This window comes from Panthera onca, assembly GCF_046562875.1.
Source record: "Panthera onca isolate mPanOnc1 chromosome E1 unlocalized genomic scaffold, mPanOnc1 haplotype 2 h2.Chr16_ul_3, whole genome shotgun sequence".
NCBI classification, from domain to species: domain Eukaryota; kingdom Metazoa; phylum Chordata; class Mammalia; order Carnivora; family Felidae; genus Panthera; species Panthera onca.
In genome coordinates this window covers 474,202-502,042 of record NW_027675817.1, presented here as the reverse complement: position 1 = coordinate 502,042, position 27,841 = coordinate 474,202, and the positions used below count along the sequence as shown (strand labels likewise).

Below are 27,841 nucleotides of genomic sequence, written 5' to 3'. Positions count from 1 at the left end.
GTGTGTTTTTGTGTAAATTTTGGAACAAACTAAACTCAAATAGATTTTCTCTAATAGAAGATTAGGATAGGGAAAGTGAGGAAGCTGGGCAGTGGAGGGCATTAAAGCCATTATCAGGAGTTAATCGACTTTAGGCAGTCACTGGATGTCATTATGGATTACTAAACAAAGAAATGATCAAAATGATGTCTGAATTAGATGATTCTTAAAATGATTCTTAAAAAGGTAATTTTTATGTATAAATATGTAGAACAAGATATATGATACTATCTTGTGAAAGGAATTTTTAGATGAAAAAAATTCTCACTTAAAAGTAAATAGCTTTACTGGGCACCTGGGTGGCTCAGTTGGTTGGGCACCTGACGTCAGCTCACGTCATGATCTCATGACTCATGGGTTTAAGCTCTGTGTTGAGCACTGTGCTGACAGCTCAGAGCCTGAAACCTTCGGATTCTGTCTCCATCTCTCTCTGCCCCCTCCCACTCTCGTTCTCTCTCTCTCTCAAATATAAATAAACATTAAAAAATTTTTTTTAAAAAAGTAAACAGCTTGTGAGTGATGTCAGTAAGATGGTTGAGTAGGATGCCCTGGACCCTTCTTCTCCCCACAAACACACTGATTCAGCAGAAATTAAAAAATAAATTCCTTTTGTGAGAAATTAGAAACTAACGGACAGGCTCTTGTATCCCAGGAGAATGCAAAACCAGACGTACTGAAGCTGGTACAGAGATTTGGGACACCCTCCCACAAGTGCTGCCTCCAATGCAGCACCATATGATCCAAAAAAGACTCTAGCTCCCAGCTTCAACCAAGGGGAAGAAGAGTTTGGTCCACATATCCAGAAATTCAGCTTTTCCAAAATGCCTCCCCAGAAGATTGGCGTCTGTTTTGCCAGCCTTGGAGCTCTGATGGGTCTAGCACAGTCCAGTATTTGGGGTAGAATAAAGCGATGGCTTGGGCTGGTAGAAAGCAGTGATCTTCCCCTCTGTTCAGCACAGGATTAGATTAAAATTCCGAGCTGTTAGTTTCCTCCTGGAGAGGTAAAGAGTTTATCCAGCACATCAACTTTTTCAGGGCGTCCCAAAGAACCATCAGCTATCTTGTCAGTCCTAGAGCCTGGGGAAGGAAAAAGGTGGTAGAGGCCTAGGGCCTATCAGGCTGGGCCGATGGGTGGGGGTCTTCTCCTGTATAGGGACAGTATGTGAGGACTGGGAGAGCTGCCTGCTTTTTCTCTTGCACAAACACCAACACAGAAAGTCCAAATGGAGATTTAATGACTAAAAAATATGATGACTGAAATTAAAAGTTCAGTGGATGGACTCAACAGCTAAAAGGAGGAGAGAAAGGTAAGAATCAATGAATTGAAAGCAACTGAAATCATCCAATGAACAACACTGAGAAAATAAACTGAAGAAAAAAATGAACAGTTCCAGAGACCTGTAGGAATATAAAAATGATCTAACATTTGTGTCCATCAGAGTCCCAGAAGAAAAGAGACTTAAAAAGGCACTCAAAGAAATAATGCCTGCACACTTCCCAAATTTTTATCAAGAGACATTAACCTACAGATCCAAGACGAAAGTGGACCTCAAACAGGATAAATCCAAAGAAATCCATGTCAAGATCCATCATAATTAAACTTCTGAAAACTAAAGACAAGGGAACATTTTGAAAGCAGCCTAAGAAAAACACTATAGGGAAAGAAAACCAATTTGAATGACAGAATTTCCAGCAGAAACCATGGAAGCCAGAAATAAGTGACACAATATTTTTCAAGTGCTGAAAGTAAAGAACTATCAACGTAAAATCCCATATTCAGAAAAACTATTTTTCAGGAATGAAGAGGAAATCAAGATGTTCTCAGATGAGAGGAAACTAAAAGAATTTGTTGTCAATAGACCTAAGAATGGATAAAGGAAGTTCTTAAACAGAAAATAAAGGATAAAACAAAAAAACTCTGGAATATCAAGAAGGAAAAAAGAAAATGGTAAGTCAAAATATGGGTAAATATAGTAGGCTTTCCTTCTCTTGAATTTTTTAATCAAGTCTGATGGTTGAAGTAAAAATAATACCACCTGATGTGGTTTTAAATATATATAAGGAAATATTTAAGGTAATTATATCATAAAGGAGGGAGGGATGTATATGGAGATAAGGCTTCTGTATTTCACTTGAACTGGAAAAATGATGACACCAATAGTGTGATAAGTTATGTATATATACCTGAAGCAACAACTTTAAAAGAGATATACTCTGAAACACTATAGATAAATCAAAATGGAATTCTAAATATGGGCAAAAGATTTGAATATATATTTCACCAAAGATATATGAACAGCTAGTAAGCATGTGCAAATAAACTTGACATTATCAGTCATTAGGGAAATGCAAAATTAAAACCATAATGAAATTCCACTACACAATTATTAATTATAATGATTATAAACAAAAAGATAATACCTAAATGTGGAGGATAGGAAGAAACCAGAATCCTTACACATTGCTGGTGAGAATGAAAATGGTATAGCCACTTTGGAAAACAGTTTGGTAATTTCTTTAAAAGTAAAACATAAATTTACCATATACACTAGCAATTATTCTCCTAGGAATCTACCCAAAAGAAATGGAAACATGTCCACAGAAAGACTGCAATGCAAATATTAATTTCAACATTACGCATACCAGTCCCAAACTGCAAATAAGCAAAGGTCATACATTGGTGAATCATCAACAAAATGGAATATACCTATAAAATGTAATATGGACTTATTTAACCATACAAAGGAACAAACTACTGATACATACAACAACATGAATTAGCCTCAAAAAAAGTGAAGTCAGGCACAAAAGACCACATGTTTTATGATTTCATTTATATTAAATGTTTTTTAAAAAAAGGCAACTTTATGGAAACAGAAAGCAGATCAGTGGTTGCCTGGGAATGGAGGTAGAGATTAATGATAAATGGGCACAAGAGAATTTTAGGAGTGAAGGAAACGTTACAAACCTGGATTGTGTCCACTTCTGATTATATATCCCAAAGAATTGAAAGCAGGGGCTCAAAGAGGTATTTGCATACCCACATTCACAGCAGCACTAGTCACAATTGCCAAGAGGTAGAAGCAACACAGGTGTCTATTAATGGATGAATGGACAAACAGAATGTGGCATATACATGCAATGTGATATTAGCACGAAAAGGAAAGAAAAATCTGGCACGTGCTACGACATGGATGAATCCTGAGGGCATTATGATAAGTGAAATAAGCCATTCATTCACAAAGACAAATACTATATGATTCCACTCAAGTATCTGGAGTAGGCAAATTCACAGAAACAGAAAGTAGAATGATGGTTGTCAGAAGCTGGAGAGGCACAGATGGGTAGTTGTTGTTCACTGGGTATAGAGTTTCAGTTTTGCAAGATGAAAAAGTTCTAGAGATTCGTTGTACAACCGTGTGAATATACGTAACCCTAATGTTATTGAACTGTACAGTTACAAATGGTTAAGATGACAAATTTTATGTTACGTGTTAGATACCACCATTAAAAATAAATTTTAGGGGCACCTGGCTGGCTCAGTCCAAAGAGCATGAGACAATTGATCTTGGGGTTGTCAGTCTGAGCCCCATGTGGAGTGTAGAGATTATTTAAATAAATAAAACGTTAAAATAAGATAAATTTTAAAAACAGTATAACGGGGGAAATGGGAGGGAGAAGTCGGCTACAACCACGACACTACTTCACAAAACAGCAATGAAACGGTGACTAAGTTCGTGAATGAATGATTACAAGGTAAAGCACTCAAGAAATTTGCTAATATTGTCTTTAAGAACACCACTTAAGCAATTCATCATAACTGACAAATTATAATGTAGCTTTTTTTTTAAGTTTATTTATTTTGAGAGAGAGAGAGCACACAGGGTAGGGGCGGAGAGAGAAAGAGAGAATCCCAAGCAGGCCCTGTGTTGCCCACAAGAAGTCCAACACAGGGCTTGAACTCACAAACTGTGAGATCATGACCGGAGCCGAAACCAAGAGTCGGACGCTTAATGGACTGAGCCACCTAGGCGCCACAATAATGTAGTTTTTAACATGAGACTTCATGTAAGTATAAGAGAAAAATCTCTTCCTTTGGATTAATTTTTCTCTATCTGAGAAATCCTTTGGGAAGACACAAAAAGCTTATCTTTCATTTTTAGCATATGAATAAACAAAAGGAAATAAAAACAGCAAGGCTTAGTATCTTTCATTTCTCATTTTAATCTTGCTGAAAAATATTTAATTATTTGCATAAAAACCCAAATCATTGCAAGCAAAATTTTTAACAAACTGATTGTGGTGTTGATTGTATGACTCTATACATTTCATGAAAATTAGTGCATGAGTGAGTTTTATGTATGTAAATTATAGCTTAATACAGTTTTTTTAGAAATGTTCTAAAACAAGGGAAACAAAACCAGTATTTCATTCAAACAAGTTCCTTATAAAAAAATTAAAAATCAAATCACCCATCAGTTGCTAAAAATGGGGCTAATCACCTGTTGGAATCCCTCATTACCTTACTATACATTTATGTAGTACTTTACAGTTTTTAAAATCCATCTAACAATTCTGTGAGGGAAGCAAGTTAGCTATCACTACCCTAATACATCAAGTTTTCATGGCTTGCCTGAGAATTTCAGAACTATTAAGTATCTACCCAAAAAGCAAACTCAGTTCAGTTGAACCTCTTTTCAACCTAACCACTTCTTTCCTCCAAATCATTTTAAAATAAATTTCCTACCTACCATCACATTCAGGAAGACTTTGCTCCTTGGAGAGAGCGCTCATAAAGTCATCTAACTTCACCATTCCATTTCCTGTAAAATAAAGACTTTAGATCATGCATTCTTTATATTTTTGCATAAAAGGTAAATTCATAGTTTCATACAACTATGAAAAAAATTACTTCTTCACTTCATCATAATTCTATTTCTCCTTTCATATCCTGTCTCCCTAGATGAGTCTCTGAATTAGGTCAGTTCGTTTCATTTTGATAATTACTCAATAATTTTTAAATACCTATTATAAAGTGCAATGGACTGAGCTAGGTCCTCAATTTTTGATAGATATAGGAAAAAGGAAAGGTGACCATATAGATGGACCATGAGAAACTTAAGGAGTCTATTTCATACCATCATGAAAACCCAGTCAAAATGCTATCCATTAAGACACCTTGACAATACTGACCAATCCTGACAGACCCAAGTGTCCCCATTACTATCAGCTGATCCAATTAACTACCTATTTTTAGATATACACCCTCCACAGTGATCCTACCAATCCTGATAAGCAACATGAAAGGGCTCAATAATTTTAGTAGCACCTACACCTTAGGTTTTTTTTTTTTTTTAATCTTCTTTCCCATTTGCCTTAGCTAAGAAATTTTGCTCAGGTTCTAAGAATTCATTTCTAACATATTCCCAAGTCAGTCTTTCCCCAAAATGTTGCCTCTGCCCTCTCCTCAGCTGAACTTCTGTTGTGGATGGGTCTTACTTAATGATAAAACAACTTCTCCAATACAAAAGCTCTTCCTGGAAACTTAAAATCTGCCTTGAACTTAGGCTGGTGACCGGGATATGCTATTTAACATCTAGATGCTAATCATCTGCCTTGATTGGTTAAGTACCATTAGCCCTAAATTCCTAGTTGTAGCACTTCCTTACCATTTTGGAATCTCCGGTTATTTCTTCTTGGATGCTTTAGGCTATTTGCTCAGAGATTTTTGTACCCCTTGGATTTTGTGCTCTTATTGCCTGAACCTCCCTACAACTGGGCCAGCCTTTCCAGTACCTGTCCCATACGGGAAGGCATAGCTAGGGATAGTGATAGAGTGTTACATAACAATTCTGAGATATAAAAGGCCTAGTCCCTCCAAACCAATGCATTAGGGCAGATTTTCCAGGAATTTTTTTTTCCACTTTCCATTTTTATATCTGTTCTTTTAGAATCTTCTTTAGCATGGCCCATTCTGTTCCATTCCTAGTTGAGAACTTACTCCATCATTTAATACTATCCCATAAAAGTATCTAATTTTTTCAAAAAGTTTGGTATTATCAGTCTCACCATTTTGAGTAGTCTTTGCCACAATCTCCTTGAACTCTTTGTCTGATAAAGTAACTCCTATTGAAGGCAAAATGGATTGAAGTTCTTCTGCAGCAATGTAATTTTCTTGGAGTTTATTGATAGCTTCACAGATGTTTTGTAAATATACAAAATGTAGAAGACTATTCAGCCACAGAATTTATGTGTCTTAAGCAATAATTAGCCCCCAAAGTCTTTAGCAATTAGAAAACAAGTTTTATCTAATTATTATTACCTCATATGACTGCTTTTTTCTTCATATTTCTGTTGTAGCTTACATTATACCTAAATATTTCCCATATAGCTCAAACAGAAAACAATCTTGAAGTTCTATAAATGTTTATAAACTACTTGTTTGGAGGAACAGCCTGTTCCAGTGACCCAGCCAATGCTGCTTGGTTCTGATTAAAATATAATGAACGAGTTCAAGAGATCACAACAACAAAGTGTTTTGTCTAAATTCCAGGATTCCAAGCAAACAATGAGAGTTCTTCCCCTTCCCATCATTTTAGGCTACATGTTTTCAGTTCACAATCTTCAAAATCATAAAATCTTAGCAGTAGATACGCATGGCCGTCATGAGTCCCCTAATATCATGCACTGAGATAGGCATAGTATCACTTCTCTGTAATTCCCACCAAAAATGCATAACCTGAACTTACGAAGAAATATAAGGAAAACCCAAAACGAGGGACATTTTACAAATTAACTAGTCAATACTCTTCGAAAGTGTCATGGTCATGAAACTATCCTAGATCAGAGGAGACTAAGGGACACATGACAACTGAATGTAACGTGTGATCCTAGATGAGACCTTGAACCAGGAAAAATACATTTATGGACCAATTGAAAAAAATTGAATAAGGTCTTCAGATGAAATAGTAAATAATATTGTATCAGTGTCAATTTCCTGATTTAGTTCACTGTACTGTGATTATACAAGATCTTAATACCTGGGAAAACGAGATGAAGAGTATATAGAAATGTCTTTCCCTTTGTGTAATTCTTATGATTTAAAAATTATCATAACATGAAAAGTTAAAAATGTTTTTAAAATGTATATCAAATGACAGTCACATTTCAGAAATGCTCAATTACCATCAATTTATCTTGAGAAGTTATACCAGATAAACTATTTCACACTTCTCTTTACAAAGAATATTAAGTATGGCAAAGGTTGGCGACACCAGCAAGATAGATAAGCACTTTCTTCCACAGGCTGCTTCTACCCATGGGCTAAATGCCTACTATTCCACTGTTCCTTTAACAAGTGTTTTAATCTTACTGGAATATAAAGAACTCAGAATTAGGAATGAGGCACAGAGTAATAGTAGTGTATCAGTAAAGGAATCAGAAAGAACATTGTTGTGCCTCCTTAAAAGAGCACATTTTCTGTTCAACTGAGTTGTTTAAAATTTGTATTACTGTGTAAGAACCACTAGTATTTCACTAAGCACTCATTTTAACAATTACCTTCAATATTAAATGCAATAAAAAGATAAGTTTCTTTCAAGAAAATAAACAACTTGAGTAACTTCAGCCAAGGACTATAGGAAGGAGTATTTAATTAAGTTCCAAACACAGGACTTCTGTGATAGAGGTACCACGGAAGGAGGAAACTATATATTGGTTGGAAAACCTTGCTCATCTTTGAGAAAGACCATAAAGCCCTGGGGACCCAAACTGTAAAATAGTAGTTATTTTATCTTTCTTCATATTCCCATGTCCAAAAGAGATGATATCTGAAGCATTATCATATCATGTTGGATATGGATATCATATATTTAAATTACGGAACCTGAACAAAAATTTCACATAGACTCCTTACATATTTAGTTTAAAAATTATAAAATAAGCATTTCCAAAAGAAAACAGGCCCTCTATTTCTAGGGAACTTGAGTGAGTTGAATTAATCTCTGAATAAACTTCTTGGTCAAAGTTAGGCATCTGAAAAAGGGAACACAACCATCTAAAAAGGCACAACTTAAAACCACTGTGTTGTATACACTGATCTATATACCAGAAGTGGTGATTACTCAATAGCACTGACAAATGAAATGCAAACAACTGTCTAATCAATGGTTAATTCAGCTTGTTTCTGTGATGACTCAAGAACTCAAGGACCTATATTTTGACTTACATATATGATACTGACCCAGAGCATTCACTGCAATCTTTTCTTTCGACGAAACCCGTTTTAGGAGGCTGGAATGCCTTCTCACAGCTGGCTTCTGAAGTTTCGGGATACTAAAATTATCACTTTTATCCAGAGACTTTTTGAGGCTTGTAATGCTCTTCAAGCTATGTGACGTAGACTTTGAGTCATGAATTTCAATCTTCTCTGAACTTTTCTTAAAGTTTATGCCATCCTTTGAATATGGTTCCCAGAATCCTGTATCACTGCTATCAACCCCATTTAGGAATTTTTTTATTTGCAAAGGATTTTTTGATCTTTTAAGTTCAAGGTAATCATTATCCTCCATAATTTTATGATATTGGAGGTGTTTTCCATTTAACTTTGGGAATAATGATGGTTCACGTAGTCTGGAAGAGAAACTGCTTTTCATCCTATACTGTGGATAACATTCTGATATATTTGATAACTTTCTGTTTGAGGTAGATTCATCCAAGGCAGATGATTCCATACCTGCTAAGCAAGAGAAACATATTTAATTATTCTATTTACCTGTACCATTTGTAATAGTTTTTAAAAAGTAACAACTAAGTCCTCATGAAAACTATTCAAGAAATTATCAATTGCTTAAATAAACAAAGTTTAAAAAGTTAAATAAGGTTAATATGTTGAAAAACTAACAGAGCTGATAACTAAGACTGAAATATTAACTAGGTTAAATATAATCTTCTGGTTTAATATATTTAAATTCTTTTATCCAAAGCTATTTGAAGTTGCACCAAATCAAAAGTGATAGCCTACTGAAGGTTGTAGTTCTCATTCCCCACTCTGCCAATTTTGAAAGATTATAGGCTAAATATGCCAATACAGCTACAAATCCCTTAGTTATGAGCATACTGAAGTATAAGGAAGTTGGAGTGGGGAAATTTTTATTTATAAAATCAGAATACAGGGGCACCTGGGTGGCTCAGTTCGTTGGGCATCCCAGTTCGGCTCGGGTCATGATCTCACTGCTCATGGGTTTGAGCCCCAGATTGGGCTCTGTGCTGACATCTCAGAGCCTGGAGCCTGCTTCAGATTCTGTCTCCCTCACTCTCTGCCCCTCCCCCACTCACGTTCTGTCTCCCTCTCTCTCAAAAATAAACATTAAAAAAATTGTTTTTCATTTAACATCAGAATACAAATATTTACCCTCCTAAAGATTCTCAGTACTTGTGGGAAAAAATAGTTTGTATATAAAATAACCTCTTCAGAAAAATATTAATACAATGTCCCACTGGGGCTTCCTTTATAAAATTCATCTGATGGCTCAGAATAGTACCTTACATTTGAATAACACATTTTAAAGTATTTCAAATGTTATAATACTTGATTTTATGATAGACTATTATTCTCCTCTTAGAAGTTTAAAATATGTTTGATCATTGAAGGCAAAACTTATAAAACATTGTCTGAAGTTTTCAGTGTGTATAGTGGTAATACATAATAAAATTACAGCTTAACAGAGGGAGGGTAAAAAGATCTATATAAGGGTAAAACTTCTATATTCCACTTGAAGTGGTAAAATATTTATTTTAGCATACTAGAAAAGGTTAAGTATGTATACTATAATCCTTAAAACAACCACTGGAAAAATACAGAGATATAGTGAAAATACATATAGAATAAATTCACATACTAAAAAAATGCTCCCCAAAAAAGAAGGGAGAAAATGGTTGAAAAACAGAGGAAAAAATAGAAAACAAATAATAATATGGTACACCTGGTCTGAATGTATAAGTAATTACATTACATATGATCTAAACACTCCAATTAAAATACAGGAATTATACAAATAAATACAAAAAACATCACCCAACTCTGTGTGGTTTACAAAATACTTCAAAACTGGTGATATAAGAAGGTTAAAAGTAAAAGGATGGAAAATACTTACCATCTAAGCACTAATCAAAAGAAAACTGGAGTTATATTAGAATCAGAAAAAGTAAACTTGAGAGAAAAGAAAATTACCAGTGATCACATACATATTGCATAATGATAAAAGAATCAGCTCACCAAGAAGATAGAACTATTCTAAATGTGAATTCACCTAGCAACAGAGATTCAAAATGCATGAACCAAAACCTGACAAAACTGAAAGGAGAAATAGACAAATCTACAATTATATTTGGAGACAATATTCCTTTCTCTATAACAGAACTAGTAAAAAAAAATCAGCAAGGATTCAGAAGAATGAATAACATGAATTATTATGCATGGGAGTGGGTATGTGATTATTAGTAATATCTATGTCAGAAAAGAAAAATTAATGAAAAAACTTCCACATCAAAGACAAAATTAGAATTCAAAATAAACTTTGAAACGTTCAGGTAATAATAGCAAATTGAACAGCCTTCAAACACTCCATTTAAACTAAGGAATTTTGGGGATGCCTGGCTGGCCCAGTCAGTTAGGTGTCCAACTTCAGCTCAGGCCATGATCTCGCGGTTTGTGAGTTGGAGCCCCACATCAGGCTCTGTACTAACAGCTTGAAGCCTGGAGCCTGCTTTGGATTCTGTGTCTTCCCCTCTCTCTGCCCTCCCCGGCTCGCTCTCTCTCTCTCTCTCAAAAATAAACTAAAGGAATTTTTAAAACATCACAAATCCATAATAACAAAAAAGAAGAGGAAAAGAAACTACTACAATTAAATTTTGGAATCTGGAAAGCTGATGAACTTAGTAGACCTGAAAAGGCTGAACCATAAGGCAGAATGGGGAAAGCCAAGAAGCAACCCAGTTCATAACACAAAAACTCCAAAAGCTCATAAATTAGTAGCATTTAGGTATCTCTAAAAGTGAGGGTAAGAGTGAAGCTAAAAAGAAAGAACTGGTTAAAATCCCTTTAAGTAGTAATTTGATACCTAGGGTCTCTTCACACGGCCAGATATTCACTTTTATCCACTGGGCACAGCCAGTTATTGATCTTCTCCTACTCCAGCAGGAAAGTGACAATTCATCAGAAAGGGTTAAACACAAGGGCTCTGGATTATGGAATACTAAACACAATAGAGGGTAGGAGTATTACCTGCAAAACTCGGAGGGAGGCTTACACTGAATAATGGGAACTTCAGTCTTTCGTCTTATTTAACACCTGGAATTCTATGAAGCAAGGCTATACCTGCGGGAAGGATATTCAAAGTTTCTTTGAACACTCTGACCATCTCAAAAGGAAATATACCCTAAAGACAGTCATATTAAGGGTTTTCCAGGCAAATAGCCCAGCCAGACCACCCGATAGCAGGGTTTCTCAGTCTCAGCAGTACAGGCATTTTGAGACAGATACTTCTTTATTGAGAGAGCTGTCCTGTGTATTGTAGGATACTCAGAAGCATCCCTGGCCTCTCACCACTTGATGCCAGTAATACAGATTGTGATGACCAAAAATGTCTCCAAATGTTTCCAAATGTTCCTGGGGGAAGGGGAAGTTCGGGGCGGGGGGCGGGGGAAATCTCCGAATCATCTCTGGTTAAGAATCATTATCCTACAATGGAACTGGAGAGTGTGATGCTAAGTGAAATAAGCCATACAGAGAAAGACAGATACCATATGGTTTCACTCTTATGTAGATCCTGAGAAACATAACAGAAACCCATGGGGGAGGGGGAGGAAAAAAAAAAAAAAGAGGCCAGAGTGGGAGAGAGCCAAAGCATAAGAGACTGTTAAAAACTGAGAACAAACTGAGGGTTGATGGGGGGTGGGAGGGAGGGCAGGGTGGGTGATGGGTATTGAGGAGGGCACCTTTTGGGATGAGCACTGGGTGTTGTATGGAAACCAATTTGACAGTAAATTTCATATATTAAAAAATAAAAAAAAAAAAAAAAAAAAAAAAAGAATCATTATCCTACAGCTCATAATCAGCTAGTTTTGCCCTCAGTCTCAGAGCTTCCAAATAGCTTTTGAGTTCACCATTCTCAAATATGAGTAGACAACCAAAGATCACCAGACATTTGAGGAACACTCCTAAAATGAAAAACAAACAGAAAAAAATACCTTGGAGGAGACAGAATATGAATGAAAAAGGAAATCTCAAAAGCATTGCAACAGAAGTTCTTAGTTGCAACAGAAGATATTGTTTGTGGAACAATAGAAATGCTCATGAAATAAGAGGAGGATATTATAATAAAATAACAGAGGGGAAAGAAATTATTGGAAATTTAAAAGTACAAATGAAAAACTAAATAGAAGCATTGGAAGATAAATTTAAGGAACTCTCTCAGAAAACATAACAAAGAGTGGCACCTGGGTGGCTCAGTCAGTTAAGCATCCGACTCTTGATTTCGGCCCAGGTCATGATCTCACAGTCGTGAGATTGAGCCCTATGTTGGGTTCTGCGCTGGGTGTGGAACCTGCTTAAGATTCCCTCTCCCTCTCCCTTTGCCCCTCTTCCACTCTCACTCATGAAATAAATAATAAATAAATAAAGCATAACAAAGAGATAAGAGAAAAAGGTTAAAAAAAAAAGGAATCATCCCATTATGTCACATATCCAAATATCAAGAGTTCCACAGAGACAGAAAAAATAGAGGAAAGGAAATCATCAACAAATTATTTTAATTTTCCAGAATCAAAGGACGCTGTATTCAGCACAATCGTTACAAAGAAACTTCTTTCAAGGAGACTTTCAGAAGACTAGAAAATATCCTATATGCTTGAAAAAAAAAAAAATCAGTGTCAAAGTCAAGAGTCAGAAAATTTTGCACTTCAATGGCAATACTGAAAAGTAGAAAACATAGAAAATTATTTACAATCTAGAATTCTGTACCCAAACTATCAATAAAATATGAAGACAGAATCTGTCATAGGAGGAGAGAAGTGAAAAGTCTCCAGCATGTTAATGAAGAAACATCTCAAGATGACAGTTGCACACAAAATGTAGAGGGCAACAAATTCATACTGAAGAACATCAAAATACTCTAAAGAAGATTTCTTCAAGAAGACAAAACTACTAGAATACCTTGTGCAGACAAACTTACGAAGAGGATATTTAGACAGTTGGCAGAGTCTAAGCTTCAATCAGTAATATATATACTTTTTTTTTAAACCAAGCAAATAAGTAAATAAGACAACTCAAAGAGGGAAAAATTGTACAGAAAGAGAAAGCAGCCACAAGATACTTACATGTGGCTCAGCAGCGAATAGTGTGTACATAAATATATTAACATAAATACAGAATTAAAACTTACTCAATTACCCTATGACTATATTAGGAGGATGGATAGGTATGGGAAGTGGATATGGTGGGGACAGGGAAAATGAAACAGAGCTAAATCCTTATTTTTCATATTAAGGAGTTTACTAGGTCTACCCAAAATTTTAAAAAATCAACAAGAAGCAATACAAACATGTTATTTACAGTCATGAAAACAAATATCAGGTAATCAGCTAAAATGTTTGCCTCTGGAGAAACTGAGGAAAGGATCAGGCAAGAGGCTGCTCTATTTGTAGCAAGTTTATTAGAACTATATAATTCTTTTTTCTAATCTTTTTAAATCTTTATTTATTTTTGAGGGAGGCAGAGACAGACTGTGAGCAGGGGAGGAAGAGAGAGAGAGGGAGACACAGAATCCGAAGCAGGTTCCAGGCTCTGAGCTGTCAGCACAGAGCCCAATGCGGGGCTCGAACTCATGAACCGTGAGATCACGACCTGAGCTGAAGTCAGACACTCAACCAACTGAGCCAAATTGAGCTTAAAATTATACACATAGATAATCTTGACCAAAGGATGTCCGGACAGAGAAAGAAAAGGGAGTGACACCATGTGTAATAGGAAGAGATTTTTAAAAACATACTTAATGGAGAAAAACAAAACTAATCATGAATGATACTGAATAATATACTAAAAACAATTTTTAAAAAATGTTTTAATGTTTATTTATTTTTGAGACAGACAAAGCACAAGCAGGGGAGGGTCAGAGAGAGAGAGGGAGACACAGAATCTGCAGCAGCCTCCAGGCTCTGAGCAGTCAGCACAGAGCCTGATGAGGGGCTCGAGCTCACGGACCATGAGATCATGACCTGAGCCGAATTTGGACATTTAACTGACTGAGCCACTCAGGCACCCCTATATTAAAAATTTTTAACTGTCAATGTCAGGATGTCAGAATGACCCACAAATTGCAAATTACATTTTTTTTCTTAGTGTTATTATTTTGTTTTAAAGTTGACTTCATGTTGCAAAATATTAAGGGAAAGATAAAAGAAAATTATGGTAGTTACATAATCAATACTGATTAGGTATATTTAGGATTTAAACTTTTATCTAAAGAGTTAGAGTAATGGGGGGGGGGGGTGCACACGGGTGGCTCAGTCGGTTAAGCGTCTGACTTCAGCTCAGGTCGTGATCTCGCAGTCTGTGAGTTCGAGCCCCGTGTTGGGCTCTGTGCTGACAGCTCAGAGTCTGGAGCCTGTTTTGGATTCTGTGTCTCCCCCTCTCTTTCTGCCCCTCCCCCGCTCACGCTCTGTCTCTGTTGCTCTCAAAAAATAAGTAAAACATAAAAAAAAATTTAAAAGAGTTAGAGTTAATGGGGTCAGAGAAGGCTTTCAGATTCCATATGATAAAACCTACAAATTAGGATTTAATTTAAAGGCAATTTATTTATAAATAAAACTTGCTGTAGCAACAAGAGCTCACTTACAAAAATCTTCATACTGGTGCTGTAGTTCATCCAAAATAAATAGAATATCTCTAATATCCACCATGTGGTTACCTGTAATAGAAAGAGTAAGTTCAAGTGCTGTTATTTCTTTTTTGAACACAAATCTAGTTTCCATCCCATTCTAATACAAAAACAACACAGAGATGTGTGAAAGTAGGAACAGAGGTTGTGAATAATATCTAGAATTGTTAATAGCTCAGTATACACTGAAACATAAAAGACCATTATTTTCTTTTTCCCTTAATAAAAGAGTTTCCCATCAAAAGAAATTAGTCACATTTTAAGCTCCACAGCTAGGTAATCAGGTTAATATTTCATTCATTTAACAAATAGTGTTTTGAGAATTTACTATAGGTAGAATTTCAAGTTTTAGCTCTTTTGTCTTTCTCACTGGATTGTGAGCTCTTCAAGAGTACAGGATGTCATTTGTTTCCCCAATGCCTAGCAAATTATATACTTCCTAGCACTTAAAAACTAATTTTTTTGAGGGGCACCTGAGTGGCTCAGTCAGTTGAGTGTTTGACTCTTGATTTGGGCTCAGGTCATGATCTCAGAGTTCATGGGTTCGAGCCCCACGCTGGGCTCTGCGCTGACAGTGCAGAGCCTGCTTGGGATTCTCTCTTTCCCTCTCTCTCTGCCTCTCTCCCACTTGCACTGTCTCTCTCTCAAAATAAATAAATAAACTTTAAAAAAATTATTTTTTAAAAATTATTTTTGATAAAACAGGGAGGGGGACAAAACATAAGAGACTTGTAAATATGGAGAACAAATTGAGGGTTACTGGAGGGGTTGTGGGAGAGAGGGTGGGCTAAACGGGTAAGGGGCACTAAGGAATCTACTCCAGAAGTCCTTGTTGCACTATATACTAATTTGGACGTAAATTTAAAAAAATAAAAAATTAAATAAAAAAAATATTTTTGAATGAATAAATATACTAAAGGCTGTAAAGAATCATGCAATGTCTACATTGTGGATAGCAGTAAACCATTTACTTAGCATCTTACACATGTACAGCACTCCCATAATTATAACTTCTACCATTCCTTCCCTTGCCTCTGTCTAAAACCATTTTCCTTCTTGGACAGTGTATGACAGAGAATGGGGTCAGAGACAGTGACCTCAAATAATGTTGTTCCAATTGGACACCCAATAGTTCTTGCCTCCAAATGTCTAACTTCGCTTGACATTCAAGGTGAGAAAGACCAGGTGTTGACTTACCTACTTATAAAAATACTAGGTTTGTTCTTCAGCCTATGCCTAAAAAATCAACTATTCAGTTATAAGCATAAGCAAAGACCCTGAAAAGAAGATGCCAGTTTTTAATGTGCCTTTTGAGTCCAAGAATTATTATATACACTATGGTTTTGGTGTTGGGTAAGATTGATTCATTCTGCTTCTTTGAAAATTGGTAAGCTATGTCAGGTCCAGGACTTTAAATCACTGCAAAGCAAGTAAGTATTTGACCCAACCAAAGAAGTGCTACACCAATTGATGTTAAGTTGCCTTCTGATTAGAACTGCTTCTCACATTCTGGGGGTTTTTTTAATTATTTTTAATGTTTATTTATTTTTGAGAGAGACAGAGACAGAATGCAAGTGGGTTGGGGCAGAGAGAGGGGGAGACACAGAATCTGAAGCAGGTTCCAGGCTCTGAGCTGTCAGCACAGAGCCTGACGTGGGGCTCGAACTCACGAGCCACGAGACCATGACCTGAGCCGAAGTTGGACGCTTAACCGACTGAGCCACCCAGGCGCCACTCTTACATTCTGTTTTTTTATTTTCTTGGTATTTATTCTCATTCTGTTCTTGATTGTGGTTCTAACACCCCAGTGAACTTCTGGAACTTCTGTAGAGTCCATATCCCAAGTTCTTAGATCAAAGCATAAGTCCTAAAATAATTCAAGGCTTCAACCCTCAAACTCGTGAATTTGATCAGTGTAAAGTTTCTGTTGGATCATCCAAAAATTAATCCAATGGAGAAGGCTGTATTGTTTATATCTGGTCTCTACTTAAAGAACTCCCCTTTCTGGAAAGAGGTCCAACATTGACCAGTGAGCATGCAGTAGCCAACCATGTATAGATTTACTAGCTCTCGCTCAAATTTATTCCTTCTTCTATGCAATGACAAATACTTCTCACACACATCTAAGACAAATACTACCCATTTATATAGTCTCTGGTGGCCAAATAAGCATTACAGAATCTGAAATTACTATTTTGACCCCTATCTAGCTTATCAAAACCTCAATGAATAATTCCTGGTTGAGACTGAGACAATCAGTACAGTTACAGGTAGCATTTACTTCATAAGAGAAGTTCAAAACAGCTTCCCACTCTTACATTTGTCCTTCTGGAGGAAGCTCATATTGGAACTTTCCTTTCCATTCAACCTGGAAAATGTAACTATCTAATGTGAAAAAAAAGTATCCTAATCATCAAAGTCATATTCAAGGCAACATTACTTTGAAGGTGTTAAATGACTATTAACACATTTCCATAATCTCCACAATAGCTCCACAATATCAGAGACCTTCTCATCAAAAATCGTACTAGTTACTACTTTTCACCCAATTCAATTACTAGATCGGTAAATACCACGAGAGAAAAAACTACTGCACCAATATCCTATCTCAGAAACCAAACTACCAGAACTGTCATCAAGTGATTTTCCATATTCCTCTTGCCAGATCTTAATGAAGCAAATGCTTATTGGACTTCCTTGCAAATTCCAGCAGCATTCCTCTTCATCATGCATACTCATGAAGATATTCTCCATGTTATCAGTACTGCTCCAAAAAACCAAACCAAATACAAAAACAAGATGTTAAAACAGTACCTATATTGGGGCGCCTGGGTGGCGCAGTCGGTTAAGCGTCCGACTTCAGCCAGGTCACGATCTCGCGGTCCGTGAGTTCGAGCCCCGCGTCAGGCTCTGGGCTGATGGCTTGGAGCCTGGAGCCTGTTTCCGATTCTGTGTCTCCCTCTCTCTCTGCCCCTCCCCCGTTCATGCTCTGTCTCTCTCTGTCCCAAAAAAAAAATAAATAAAAAACGTTGAAAAAAAAAAAAACAAAAAAAAAACAAAAAAAAACCAGTACCTATACCAGGGTGCTACGACTTCTACTAGCAGGATAACCGACTTATATCACTCCTTACTTCAAAATTCTGTTACAGAAGAATCCATATCTCTTACCGGGGTAACCCAAAACTTTTGGCATTCTGAGGGTGTCCTTTCCTTTAATGTTTAAGTAAAATAGCCCCGACCCCACACCATACATTATATGAACAGCAATCAATACTCCCTCCAAAATTTGAAGATTCCTGAGTGTTTTATACTCTGGCAGTTGATTTTCGTTTTTTCTATTCCCGTGGACTCCTGATCTCTCTCACATTATCACATCCTATAGGTGCTATCTTCTCTCCACCCCAAGCCTACCTAACACAGAACCTACAGACCCTTTTCCTTTAAATCCACCCACCACATGACTAACACAAGGCTATTGTATATAACCAACTCTTACTAGATAACTTGAAATTAATGAGAGTAAGGGATTTCTTTATAGCACAGCAAGCACTACATAGTATTGTCCTAAAGTTCTACAGCCACTCTCTATTGATTGCTAGACCCCCATCCAATCTTAGGTTCCCTCAGTGTTCCTCTTCCAGCTGCCGATTAGCCACTGTTGTATTCTAAGTTCCTGTTGTTGTCTTATATAGAGTACTTTACCTTACCTTTTTGCTCAAACTAGGTATCTCCCAATAGGCTTTAGCTCTCATAATCAAACATACCTGTTAAAATGATTTTCCTAGTCAAAAGACAAGGACCTCCCCTATGAGGAATTTTACCTTAAGTCACAACCAGGTTATTAAAAATGACAAAATGAAAAAATCTTATTCTCTCTGGTTGGAGGAGATGGAGTGAAGGGTGAGACTTATTAATTCATTCAACATATATTTGTTGAGCAGTTAATATGTGCCACAAGCACTGTATGGAGTACTGAGGATACAATATTGAGCAAAAGTACACATGATATCTGCTTTCTTGGTATTTAGTCTTATTTGAGATACAGATCTTCACAAAACCATAAGAAATAGGGGTACCTGGGTGGCTCAGTCGGTTGGGCGTCTCATTTTGGCTCAGGTCGTGATCTCGTGGTTTGTGAGTTCGAGCCCCGCATTGGGCTCTGTGCTGACAGCTCAGAGCCTGGACCTTGCTTCAGATTCTGTGTCTTCCTCTCTCTCCCTGCCTCTCCCTCACTCACACTCTGTTTCTCTATCTCTCTCAAAAATAAACAATGAAAAAAATTTTTAAAAATATAAGAAATAAAAATTGCAACTGTGATTAGTGCTGTGAGAGTGTATGAGAACTTGACCTAGTCAGAAAAGTCATGGAAGCATCCTTAAAGAATAGAGTGGAGTTTAGATCCAAAGTATGAGTCGTAATTCACTAGGAGGGAAAGAATGCTCCAGGAAAAGAAAAGAATATATGTAAAGGCTATGGCAGGAGGAAGCCTGGTATATAACTGAAACTCTAAGAGGGCACAGTAAGCAAAGCAGAATGTGGTCTGAGATGACGCTGGAGATCTAAGGTAAAGGCCAGACATTGCAAGTCCTTGTACGTGACCTTAAAGGGCTCTTCATCCCAAGAAGTATTATTAGAGTTTATGCAAGGAGGTAACATGATCAGATGTGTGGGTTTTTTTTATTTTTTTATTATGTTTATTTATTTTTGAGAGGGGAGGTGGGGCAGAGAGAGAGAGGGAGACAGAATCTGAAGCAGGCTCCAGGCTCCGAACTGTCAACACAGAGCCCAACATGGGGCTTGAAACCACAAGCCTGAGATCATAACTTGAGCCAAAGTCGGACACTTAACTGACTGAGCCACCCAGGCGCCCCACAGATGTGTGTTTTGAAAAGATCATTCTGGCCATAGTGTTAAGGGGGATAAGACTGGGTGTGGGTGGGGGCACCTGGGTGGCTCAGTCGGTTGAGCGTCCGACTTCGGCTCAGGTCATGATCTCACAGCTCGTGAGTTCGAGCCCCCCGTTGGGCTCTGTGCTGGCAGCTCAGAGCCTGGAGCCTGCTTCGGATTCTCCCTCTCTCTCTGCCCCTAACCCACTCGCATTCTGTCTCTGTCTCTCTCAAAAATAAATAAACATTAAAAAAAAAAAAAAAAAAGACTGGATGTGGGTGGACTTGTTAGGATGAACAGTGATGGTCCTAAGGAAAAATTATGGTAACTTGGACTAAGGAAATGGTGGAAAATAGAGAGATTTAAGAGATATCTAGAAGTTTAAAATAATAGTAATTCACAACGGTTGCATGAGGAGAACAGAGAAAACAAGAGTTGTCAAGGATAATTCCCAGGTTTCTGCTTCCTATTTCTTGAGACTATTCTAGTGCCAATGGGTTCTATTTAATTCCTACAACAATCTATGAAATCAGCATAATTTTTCAGTTTAGCTCCCCAAGTACAAAGCCTAGAAATCCAGACCAGAATTCCATAAGCCAAAAAAAGAAAAAAAAAAAAAAAAAAAAAAAAAGCCACAGTGGTTTCATATGTAATTTCTGTTGCTTCTGGTAGAGCATGCCCTAAAGGCTATTTAATAATATGACTTGAGATTAAGCTTTAAAATCCCTATTTTATGGGCATCTTTATGCTCCAGAACATCCCTCCACTTATGTCTATCAACCCAGAACTCACCATAAATGACTACCTACTAAAATCCATGCAGCCTGGTTCTATCTTCACACTACATCCCAGCCACCAAAGACCCCCTAAAAGCCACCACTGACAAATGACAAAAACCTGTGGAAGCCCATGGAAAAGGATGCCATGTCTGATAATGTTCCTGCCATATTTACACAAACTGTTCCCTCAGTCTAAAATGTCTTTCTCATTCTTCATTACCACCTTCAACCAACTAACCCCTATTGATCCTTCAAGATTTAGCTCAGACATCACATTCTCTGATTATCTTTCCCTGGTGTTTCCAGTATACATTTGCAGCCTAACTACATTCTGTAACAGTATTTGCTATATACGACATTAAATTTTCATTTTATTTGACTCTTTCCACGCTAGAATGTGAACTCCTTTGGAAAAAGAAATGTGTTCTATTCATCTCTGTATCACCTTGCATAGTTCCAAGCACAGTAGATATTAAATGACTGACTCATTAAATACATGGATAATCAATGAATCAATCATTTATCAATCCATTATTATCAGACACCCCTGGTGACATATAAACATGTAATACAAAACATCTGCTAAATATATTCATAATGTTTTTTTAAAAATCTACATTTTGCAAAGAGTAACTGAATAGCATGAGAAGATTGTGTAATCAAAGCTATCTAATAAAGTTAAAAATTCAAGAAATTTAGGTCTCCTAATTTGTGAAGCCAATGCCCTTGACATTAAAGAAACCATCTCTCCACAAACAAGAAATGGAAAAGAGAGGAAAGTTTGAAAAGAAAATAAATACATTTTTCTCTTAGATTTTTATCAAACATACCAAAATCTAATAATTTTAGAAATTTCTCATTTAATTTTTCTAGACTATCTCTTACCACAGACACCAGTAAGCAACATTGATAGGTGGCAAGAGGTAAGAATCAAGAAGGAGAGATAAAGGATGAATCAGAGCACTGATATCCAAGAAAGGTATATTTACATAGTAATTCAAATAACTCACTGTCTATACTAGCATGTTTTATCACTTCCTGGAAAAGTTTCAGGAATTACAGGAATATCCATGCTATCCAAAACAGCAGCCAGTTCATCAGTCGCAACTCGACCACTTTTTATCCTACAGAAAATCTTCAAGGCATTCTGGAATGCTGCAAAAATATAATAAACAAAGAAGTTATTTTATCATGAGAATCAACAGCTTTTCTTGGAGGGGCTGATTTTGTGTCAACAGCCTACCAGGGTACAATACCTTTACATAGGCATAGGGTTTTCTAAAAATTTACCTGCAAGTAGGCATTTGCCCAATTCCATTTGCCCAATTTATATTAGGACCACATTCCTAATATAAAATGTAATATTTGCTATTATCACTATTGATATAATATTAGCAAAGATAGGTGGTATTTATTGAATGCTATCTATATGCCAAACATTGTGCTAAAAGCTATAGGCATTGTGCTAAAAAGCTCTGGATTATCTGATTATTCTGTATTCACCGCTTAGTTAAGCCTTGTAACTAAAATAATTTCATATCTATCAGTGGTATAATCTATAATAGCAAGGCAGCTTAATCTAAAATTTGAGGGCATCATTGTTTTAAAATGTAATTTAGAAAAAATAGTGTAAAAGAAAGAACAGAATAGATGCAAAATTTCTCTTCAGATTTTTTATATTACAAAGAGTTTAGCAATGGTTTAACCACTATTTAAAGGTCTTCTATTTCTCCACAGAAACTTCATTTTCTTATGCTAACAGTCCTTAACATCAAAAATGAATTGGAAAGATTTGCAACAATATGGATAGAACTAGAGTGTATTGTGTAAGTGAAATAAGTCAGTTAGAAGAAGACAAATATGTTTTCACTCATATATGGAATTTAAAAAACACAACAGATGAACATAGGGGAAGGAAAGGAAAAATAAGATAAAAACAATGAGACTCTTAAATACAGAGAACAAACTGAGGGTTGCTGGAGCGGAGGTGGATGGGGGATGGGCTAAATGGGTGAGGGGTATTAAGGAGGGCACCTGTTGGGATGAGCACTGGGTATTATATGTAAGTGATGAATCAGTGGATTCTACTCCTGAAACCAATACAACACTGTATGTTAACTAATTTGACTTTAAATAAATAATTTTTTAAAAATGAATTGGACAGAACACAGTTAAATGAAAATATTCATATTAATGAGAGAATTTTCCCTAAACAGATGTCCTCCTTAAAATCTAAACAGATTGATACCTGTGTCCTAATGCTAAATTTAAGTGATCCTCCGACTACCGCACCCCTTAATTTGATAAGGAAACACAATTCCCATAATCAACTTCAGAGAGCGAATCACTTTTTGTCAGACTACATTTTCTCAGAATTCAGGATATAACAAGCCTAGTGATCCACAAGTTCTTAGATTTGCACAATCATGGCGGAAGAACTGGGCATTATTCACTCATCCAACCAACCAGTTGTTATTGACCAGGCGAGCAAAAGTAGCAGAGGAAGGACCTCTGGGAATCCTCTCCTCCATAAAAGCTGTGAGAACACGGACGCAAACTGTCAGAATCAACTTTTTTCAAAACTCTGGCTATAAATCAAAGGCTTAGAGTAATCCAAAGAGTGTTTTCTTTCAGAAAAACGGCTGAACTTCAGTAATAGTGAGCTTTGTGGCATTTTAGCTTGCCATTATTCCCATCTTACCATCCCAGCTTCCCAGGAGCCTTGAAAACTAAGAGCCTACCCTCATGATGAAAAACAGCCGCCTGACAGCCAATGGAGAAGAATGAGTTTGGAACTTCTTCAAAGCCCCATTCTCTAAGAACTGTCATTATTAGACCTGTCTTGTGGCTCCCTGGAAGACCCTACTTGCCAAGCTGCCTTATTTGACCGGACTCAAAGCTTGCCCGAGGCAAAGAGCCTTTTCCCTGGAAGTACTCCTCAAACACAATCAGAGGCAATTAGTTAACATTATAACGGTCTGAAGTGGTGGGTAATAGTTGGAGCAAGCACTGGATGTTACATGTGAATGATGAAGCACTAAATTCCACTCCCGAAACCAGTATTATACTATATACTAACTAATTAGTTTAAGTAAAAACTTGAGACAAATGAACAAAAACCAGTCAGATTCAGGAGCCCTGCTCTTAAATGCTATTGCTGCTCTTCCAATGACATACTAATATTTTTTAGGATTAAAAAAAATTTTTTTTTTTTGGAGAGAGAGAGAGAACAGGGGAGAGGGGCAGAGGGAGGGAGGGAGGGAGGGAGGGAGAGAGGGAGAGAGAGAGAGACAGAGAGAGAGAGAGAGAGACAGAGAGAGAATCCCAAGCAGGCTCCATGCTTAATGTGGAGCTTGACTTGGGGCTCGATCCCACAACCCTGGGATTGTGACCTGAGCCAAAATCAAGAGTTAGATACTCCACTGACTAAGCCACCCAGGGGCCCCGACCCACTGATTTTTAAAAATCAAATAAACCCACAACTGTACAAAGAAGAAAGATAAAAGCAACACAAATTTCCCAACCAGGGCATGCAAAAAATGATGCATTTTGATTAATATCCTACTTGGATACCTTTCTATGTCTCTTTACGTTCATCAACGATTGTGAACATTTCACTCAATTAAAACAGTACATATAGTATACTGCCTTTTCACTAAAAATATGCCATGGACCTATTTACAAGTCAATAAATGTAGATTCATGCCATTAAAAAAAAAACAATTGGGGCAAATAATAGGCTAACAAACAAGCTTAAAAGGAAAATCTGGGAAATGAGACGTCTGTAGAGGCCTTTGAAAAGTTCCAACATATTCCTGAGCATCTAGATGGCCACACACATAAACAGGTCTGTACCCAGGAATACCAGAGTAGGTTCTGAACTCTCAGGTCTGGCTTACGTTGAGGATATACACACGCAGGAAGTGAAGGCTAAGGAAGAGTTGAAAACTATCTGTCTGAGTGTTGAAGGCATGCCCCAATGCACACATAGGGGTCCCTCTGGTTCTCCTCTACCTAATAACTGGCAACTAATTTTGCCTTGAAAGGAACTTAAGGACACAAGCACACATATATAAACTATAATGTGAAAATAAATATGTATAAAATATAAAATATAAGAAAAGATATTCATTGTGAAAGTGTCTATAATAGGAAGATAATTAGAATCAATAAAGGATTAGTTAAATAAATTATAGTACATCTACATTTTTCAGACACCATACAGCTATTAAAAAATAAAAGGATCGAGCACCTCGGTGGCTCAGTTGGTTAAGCATCCGACTATTCTGGCTCAGGTCATGACCTCATGGATTGTAAGATCAAGCCCCACATCAGGCTCTACACTGACAGCATGGAGCCTGCTTGGGATTCTATCTCCCTTACTTTCTGCCCTTCCCTCACTTGCTCTGTATCTCTCTCAAAATAAATAAAAATAAACTTAAAAACAATTTTTTTTAAGTAAAAGGCTGACCTACACTTACTGGCATGGGGAAAACTTTCCAAGACATATTACTCAGTTAAAAAAAAAAAAATCATGCTAGACAACAAAGTACATAGCATGATCCCTTTCTCTTAAAGTATAAGATGATCATATTTTTCCCTTTTATTTTCTTAGGGTCTCTTGATTTCTAACTGTATGCTTGATCTTTTCACTTGCCTCTATAAGACCCAGGTACTCTAGTTCTCTTCTGCCTAGTAACTGATAACTCATTTTCTCTTACAAAATATGTAAATATATACATTCATAAATGCATATAATAAAAGATGCTAAAGTCAACATTAACTTTAATATAGGAAGGATTAAAGAGGGTATTTTACATTTATATACTATTATATTGCTTGGATATTTTACTAAAAATAGTGTATTTGAGAATTAGGCATACTGTTTTAAGAGGAAGAAAAGAAATTTGGCACTTCTTGGTTGGTCTCAGAACATTTGACCATAAATAATAAATAAGGTCAAAATAGAAAACCAGAACTTGAAAAACAAAGGAATACATGATAGCTCAACTGTGGCTCGACAAGCAGGCAGTACTTAGGTACCCAAACACACTTACAAATCTAGTCAAGAAAAAGCTATAACCTGAAAACCAAGTAGACAAAGAGGAAACCCAGTGCTATAGGAGTTAATCAAAATGCCAAGTAGGAAGAAATTCAAAGAGGGAAAGCAAGCCAAGCATCACATCTATATTGCTAACTGATGCATACGGTAATGTATTAAATAACATTCACTACATTAATGAATAAACATTAAAGAGTTTTTCTTGCCTCTTGCTTCTTATCCAGGTATATAAAGATTATCACATTCATATATCCTTGATTCCAAGAAAATACAGGCTGGTTGACAGAAATATATAATCCCAAGGACAGATCATAGGAATTTGATCTTGCCTAATGGCAAAACCAAGGAACTGGTTTTTGTTTTGATTTGTTTTAACCCAAAGAACTGTTAAAATTAGGTCACAAACCCTAGAGATCTCAGAATATTGGAAGCACTGTTTCTATCAGTAACATGAATATTTCTTCCAATCACTTTCTTTGCTATTTATAGGAGTGTAAACTAAAAGTTGTTAGGAGATCCATCAGTGTCGGAAATTTTTAGGGAGAAATACAAGCAGATTCCAAAGAGAGCAAAGAAAGTACTATTCACAATGGAGAAGAAAACAGATATGAGATTTCAAAGGGAAAAAAAGAAAAAAACACATGAACAAAGAAAGGCCTGGAAACAAGAATGAAATTGGCATGTATAGACATTTGTGTCTATAACTGGAGCATGGGGTTCTTGCCTGGAAAAGATTCTACCAAGAGGAAAGTGGCAAGAAAAATTATAAGGGGGTGAGGATGTCAAGCATAAGGGTTTGGACCACATTCATTTCATCACAGGAAAAGCATCTAAATTTTTGAGCAGGAGAATGATATGACAAAAATCGTGTGTTAAGAAAATCTAGCAGTTGCATGCAGGAATAAGTGGAGATTATGGATAGAAAATTAGGATACTCATTGGGGTGGACAGGTTTTTAGTGCCTTTTATGAAATAACTCGTGTCTAATTTTTCTCAACCTAGGCTACAGGGGAAAAAACTATGTAAGAGATCTGAAAAAAACATAAATTCATATAACCATCCCACCCTAAAATCAGTGACAATCAAAATCATTCTTTTCTGCAATTTTGAAGAATCGTTTTTTTTTTTACCTGGATCCTGGGAGACCAAATAACAAACATCATTCACAGTCTTAAGGAAATCTGAAAAATCCAGCATTCCATTAACTATAATAATGGTTCAGAAACAGAAGGAAAAAAACTGCATTAGCAAACTCATTAAGAACATAAGATAAAAATGCAAACTAAAAATGTGAATAGAATTAACTGATAGTCTAGAGGAGCATTAACATTAAATATAGAATGTAAAAAGAAAACCTATCATAAAAACATAATTACACATTTTAATTATATAGTAAATAGTGCCCAGCAATAATCAAAATGATATAGATTAGAATTTAAGATACTGCAATATTCTTTACTCAAAGCTCTAATTTTTATACTTGTCATTAGGTGCAAAAAAATCATGCAATTTGTCAATTTTACATATATAATGGTTTTACCTGAAAAGAATAGGACTGATTTCATCGTGTTCTAGCTAAGACCCTCTATACCAGTGGTTTTAGGGGAGATTACAGATCCAGATGAGACTCTAATGAAAGCTTTGCCTCAAATCATTCCATCTCCTTCTCTCCTCTCCTCCTTTCCTCTCTCTCTCTCTCTCTCTCTCTCTCTCTCTCTCTCTCATTACACACACACACACACAAAATGCATTAAACAAATGCACAAAATATTGCACAATATTAAAATCTTCATCCAAAAAATCATCTCATTTATCACGCAAAAAGTAATGCCTATTTATTAAAAGAAAGAAAGAAATCTAAATTGTACAAATGAAAATTTCAGTAAGAAATTATTGCTTGGTTTGAGTGAGAAGTTGAAATTATGGAGCTTTTTTTTCTGCATGTTAATGCACAGGTCATCTCTGATGAGCAGCTAGAGCTGAAAATCCAGATTTACAAAGTGTGACAAAACACAGAATCAGGATTCTTCTGCCTCATTTTCTAGACAAGCATAGATCTGTGTCAAGCAACATCTTAATTTTTCAAGACTCTTCAAGTTAAATAACTCTAATGTCATTTTCCTCTTCATATAGTAAAT

The 27,841-nt window shown here is 36.4% G+C and overlaps 1 pseudogene; it reads right to left on the bottom strand.

Annotated features, from left to right (window-relative positions):
* The window catches only part of LOC144615399 (EF-hand calcium-binding domain-containing protein 13-like), a 99,022-nt pseudogene that overhangs the window by 43,753 nt on the left and 27,428 nt on the right, over positions 1–27,841 (bottom strand).